This window comes from Maylandia zebra, linkage group LG4 (assembly GCF_041146795.1).
Source record: "Maylandia zebra isolate NMK-2024a linkage group LG4, Mzebra_GT3a, whole genome shotgun sequence".
Classification (NCBI taxonomy): Eukaryota; Metazoa; Chordata; class Actinopteri; order Cichliformes; family Cichlidae; genus Maylandia; species Maylandia zebra.
In genome coordinates this window covers 13068151-13074012 of record NC_135170.1, presented here as the reverse complement: position 1 = coordinate 13074012, position 5862 = coordinate 13068151, and the positions used below count along the sequence as shown (strand labels likewise).

Sequence of the window (5862 nt, the reverse complement as noted above, 5' to 3'; positions counted from 1 at the left end):
GGCTTAAAGCCAGAATTGCAGGAATGCAACACGTGTTGCAGAGGACTCTTTCACTGCCCTCTGTGCCCCACTTTCAGCCCTACTGTCAGGGCAAAGATTGAGGAGCATCTAAGTGTGCATATAAAAAATGCTTTGCCTTTAAAAGGTATGTTTGTATTAAATATACTTTATAGTTATAAATATGCACTTTTTTAAGCACTTCTGCAGTATCTTTGTTGACTTAAAAGTTGCTGTTGATATTGTACAGTTCAGTGCATTCATCTGCAACAAAAATAGTGTTTTTATAAAATATATTTTTATTTACTTTTCACCACTTTTCTTGACATAACTTTTGTGATCCATACCATTTTGCTTTCATTATTGAGGTTGGCTTGGATGTTTTTGTTAACATGTACAATCTGATTGTTAGACAAATTGATTGCATTCTATACAACTACATTTAAATTACATCTGTTTGTTTGTTTGTTTGTTTTTTTTCTCTTACAGATAAAATGATATGCCGGTGCAGGCAGCCTTGTAGGACAACAGGACACTTTCACTGCCCTGTCTGTAAGATTACAATCATACGGCGTGGGGATATGGCAAGGCATTTATTGTCTTGTCAGCATTCTTCAATGCCAAGTCAGCCACCATTATCAGGTCTGCTTCCCGCTGAACTCTTCGAGGAGACCCGTCTCCCCCCCCCAAGGTTTTGTCTTCGGTATCTGAACCATTTTCTGAGTCTTTGTTAGAACATTCATAAGCTCTACCCTCTGTGTTCAATAAAACTGCAGCTGATGGAAAGTCCATGAAAATGACATGCCCTCACTGTGGCCTTACTCTTCGTAGCTCTGGCAAGCTATTTGCACACTGGAGAGAGGAAGCCAAAGCTGTGCTTGAAGGACAACACGTGCCCATTTTCAGACTGAAAAAGCGCAAGTTCCAGGAAGTCAGTCAGGTCAGTATTCACTTTAAACAGTAGTGTAATTACATGGTTAGTGACATTTGAATAACTGTTAAAAAACTGTTCTGCAACAGAGAAATAACTATGTTTTCATCCCCATTTGCCTGACACAGGAGCCAGCAGTTGTTGAAGATCTGCGTCCTGCTGTGCAGTGGGCTGTCCAAAATAAGGCACATGTAACAATGCCCAAATATCTGTCCTTAAATCAAGGGGACCAGCAGAGGGTCTTAAGAGACATGTCAGAGGAAGAAGACACTGGAGCAAGGGACTTGTTCCTCTTTGTTTTTCAGTTTGCAAAGGACATGGAGCTCTTTTTGAAAGCATGTGCTGATGATCAGGGGCTAAGGGTCAGTGCTATGTTTGACATGTAATGGACAAATGAAGGCACTGGCTGTGTTTGTTTAATATGTTGTTGTTGTTGTTGTTGTTTTGTTTTTGCATAGTACAAAATTCCAATTAAACTTATTTCAAAATGTTGTTCACTTGATTCTGTGTCCATACTTATAATAAATGATTACAGTGAAACAGCATTAAATGTAAATGTAACAGCATTTTTTTAAACTTATAATTTCAAAATAAAAAGCTTATTGTTGATATTAACAGTAAAGAATTGTAATCAATAATATTTTTATACATTTTAAACATTAACACTTTGGGCTCTATCCTGGCTATCTGTGGACACTTCACTTATTCTTTTTTTTGACTACTGCACTGCAGTGGACCAAAACAATGACACGGGTTTGATCTTAAGGATCTAATAGTTATGTGTGTTGTGCATGACATTGCCACACAAATATGTATTTGCAAGATAGTAGAATAAATTATGACGCATGAAATATTACATAGGCTGCAGTGAATTTCTGTTGATACAGCCAATTGAGCTTTGAGTTTCCCAGTCAAACTTAGCTTTGAAGCACCTGCTAAAAACACTTTTACTCTTTTACATTTCATAACAAGACACCATAGCCAAAATATTAACAAAATATATATTATTAAAAAATTCAAAGCTGCACATACAGCAACAAACACCGTTAGTAAATGTGTCCTGGAGTTTATGCAGGTGCAGAAAGTGCTGCTGCTGTAAGTCAGCCTAACAGCTTACAGATCACTTATTTTTCTGGAAAGATGGTAGGAAGGGCATCACTGCTCATTTCTACAGTCTCCCAGATCTTGGAATACAATCCCTTTGTACCATGAAACCACTTCGCAGTACTAGGAGTCCACTAAAACCTATAAAGAGAGTGATCCTGGAAGAAATGGGGCACACACTAGTGACCTCAACAATTGCAAGACGGCCTTTTCCCCGATGCTCAGATGGGGAAAAAAAGGAAGTTTCATGAAAACATTAGGACTTTATCACCGTTTTACCAGAAAAGTTAATGGTAATATATAACCTAACTGGCTATAAAGAGTAAAACATTTAGATACAATTTTGATTTTGATGAAAAGGACTGGTGCTATTTTAAAGAGTCAAGTCGGTAAAAGTAGATAAATGTTTTAAGAAATATACATTTTATAGCATTTTGTGAACATACACAAAAAGTGGCCATTTTTGGCAACAAACAAGCTGAGAGAGAGTTGTATATTTTTGGCTCTCCTTGAACAAAAATAATAGTGCATAATAATCAATGTTGATGTTAATCAATTAGATGTCCCAGACACTACTATTAATAATACAGCGGTGCCTCGTTTATCGCTGGTGTTACGTTCAAAAAATAACCCGCGGTAGGTGAAATCCATAGCCAACTTTATTTTTTACAATTATTACAGATGTTAAGACTGTAAAACCCCTCACTACATGCTTTATACACTTTTCTCAGACAGGAATGAACATTTTCACACTTTTCTCTTTGTTTAAACACTCTTAGAGTTCAAACCTTTGTAGAAACACAAGTCCAGTATTATGGAATGAAACCTAAAGGTGCATTTGAGGGTGCAAAACGTTTCGTCGGCATTGTTGTGTTTGTTTGGGAGAAAACTTCCAAACGTACAGTACAGCACTTCAGAGTTACACTGCTAGCGATCGAAGATTTATGTAAATTCGACAAGCTAAACGCATTCTGTACTGTACAGCGGGAGTCCCCAACCTTTTTTGCACCACAGACCACTTTAATGTCAGACAATATTTTCAGGGAACTACCTTTAAGGTGTCGCGGATAAATACAACAAAAGAATAAAAAAAAGAAACTGTGGTATTTTGTAAATATAATAATAAACGTGACTTGAGCTGTGCGCCAACAACAATGACAGTGACATCCTCCTCTCTGCTTCTTAACGCTCTCTGGTCGCTATGGTAACGCGTAAATAGTTCTTTCAAAATAAGACACACAACTACAACCATACATTTCACACCGGAGGATCAACCCTCGCGGAACGGTACCAAAGGACTCACGGACCGGGACCGGTCCGTGGGCCTATTAGGGACCGCTCCTGTACAGGAGACACTGGACTAGATTGATTGACAATGGTCTACAGCAATCAGAACGCACAACACGATGTACTGTAAAAATAATAATAAATCAGCGAAACAGCAAGTGTCACTTTTGGCCACGAACAATTTAGGGGATGGTGAATTTTTTTTGAACAAACCCAGAGTGTTAAAAAAAAAACCCCACTTAAAACCATTTTATAGTAACAAAAACGCAATTTAGTTTTCGCTGTCAAAGTCGATTTAACCGAAGTTACGTGTTTACGGCTAGTGTGGAGGTCACGTGTTTCCGGTTACTGTGGAGGTCACGTGTTTCCGGTTACTGTGGAGCTCCACAGTGGACAGTGGCTGCAGCCAGGTGCTCTTGGTTTTAGTTTTCAGATTTATTTGTCATATGCAAGTTAGCACAGGGTCAACATTGCAATTAAATGTGTTTGAATCAGAATCAGAATCAGAATCAGAATCAGAATACTTTATTGATCCCTGGGGGAAATTATTTTTTGTTACAGTGCTCCATTTTAAACCAACATTAAGACAAGACAGACAATACGCTAACTAAGAATAGTACAATATATACATATATATACATACATACATACATAAGTCACTTATAAATAAATATTTGGAAAAGAAACATGTGTAGTTGTAGCAGCAAACAGTGTGTTAAGTGGATGCGTTGTACAGGGAGATGGCCACAGGCAGGAATGATTTCCTGTGTCGTTCAGTGGTGCTTTTCGGTAATCTCAGTCTCTCACTGAACGAGCTCCTGTGACTGACCAACATGTTTGACGAGCAGCAGTCACTCAGCAGCATGCACAGTAGGAGAAAATATATTAAAATAAAATAAAATAATAAAGAAAATAGAAAAATAGCAAGGAGCAAAATATCCTTCCTTCCATCCTTCTTTCCTTTGTGACAAAGCTTGTGATCCTTCCTTCCATCCTTCTTTCCTTTGTGACAAAGCTTGTGATCCATCCTTCCATCCTTCTTTCCTTTGTGACAATGCATGTCATCCTGCCTTCCATCCTTCTTTCCTTTGTGACAATGCATGTGATTCTTCCTTCCATCCTTCTTTCCTTTGTGACATTGCATGTCATCCTGCCTTCCATCCTTCTTTCCTTTGTGACAATGCATGTGATTCTTCCTTCCATCCTTCTTTCCTTTGTGACATTGCATGTCATCCTGCCTTCCATCCTTCTTTCCTTTGTGACAATGCATGTGATTCTTCCTTCCATCCTTCTTTCCTTTGTGACATTGCATGTCATCCTGCCTTCCATCGTTCTTTCCTTTGTGACAATGCTTGTGATTCTTCCTTCCATCCTTCTTTCCTTTGTGACAAAGCTTGTGATCCATCCTTCCATCCTTCTTTCCTTTGTGACAATGCATGTCATCCTGCCTTCCATCCTTCTTTCCTTTGTGACAATGCATGTGATTCTTCCTTCCATCCTTCTTTCCTTTGTGACATTGCATGTCATCCTGCCTTCCATCCTTCTTTCCTTTGTGACAATGCATGTGATCCTTCCTTCCATCCTTCTTTCCTTTGTGACAATGCATGTGATTCTTCCTTCCATCCTTCTTTCCTTTGTGACAATGCTTGTGATCCTTCCTTCCTTCCATCCTTCTTTCCTTTGTGACAATGCATGTGATCCTTCCATCCATCCTTCTTTCCTTTGTGACAAAGCTTGTGATCTTTCCTCCCATCCTTCTTTCCTTTGTGACAAAGCTTGTGATCCTTCCTTCCATCCTTCTTTCCTTTGTGACAAAGCTTGTGATCTTTCCTTCCATCCTTCTTTCCTTAGTTTAGTTTCAGTTTTCAGATTTATTTGTCATATGCAAGTTAGCACAGGGTCAACATTGCAATTAAATGTGTTTGACGAGCAGCAGTCACTCAGCAGCATGCACAGTAGGAGAAAATATATTAAAATAAAATAAAACAATAAAGAAAATAGAAAAATAGTAAGGAGCAAAATATTAGAGAGACATGGTAAAAGAGAAAAGATGACTGAATATATATGTATCTATAAATATAAATATATGTACATTAGTGATTAAATAAGAAAATCTTGAAAAGAAATATGACGGGAGGGCAGATGGGATATTGCACAGGAATGAGCAGCAGAAAATTAAAGTATTGCACTTGTGACAAAGCTTGTGATCTTTCCTTCCTTCCATCCTTCTTTCCTTTGTGACAAAGCTTGTGATCCTTCCTTCCATCCTTCTTTCCTTTGTGACAAAGCTTGTGATCCTTCCTTCCATCCTTCTTTCCTTTGTGACAAAGCTTGTGATCCTTCCTTCCATCGTTCTTTCCTTTGTGACAAAGCTTGTGATCCATCCTTCCATCCTTCTTTCCTTTGTGACAATGCATGTGATCCTTCCTTCCATCCTTCTTTCATTTGTGACAAAGCTTGTGATCCTTCCTTCCATCCTTCTTTCCTTTGTGACAAAGCTTGTGATCCATCCTTCCATCCTTCTTTCCTTTGTGACAATGCAT

General features: G+C 38.4%; 1 long non-coding RNA gene across 1 annotated transcript; it reads left to right on the top strand.

The window, feature by feature from the left end:
• Window positions 1-669: 669 nt before the first annotated feature.
• Window positions 670-1431, top strand: LOC143418487 (uncharacterized). Its single transcript, XR_013098479.1, has 3 exons — window positions 670-700; window positions 829-937; window positions 1057-1431. It is a non-coding gene; the product is annotated as an uncharacterized LOC143418487 (long non-coding RNA).
• The last annotated feature ends 4431 nt before the right edge of the window (window positions 1432-5862 follow it).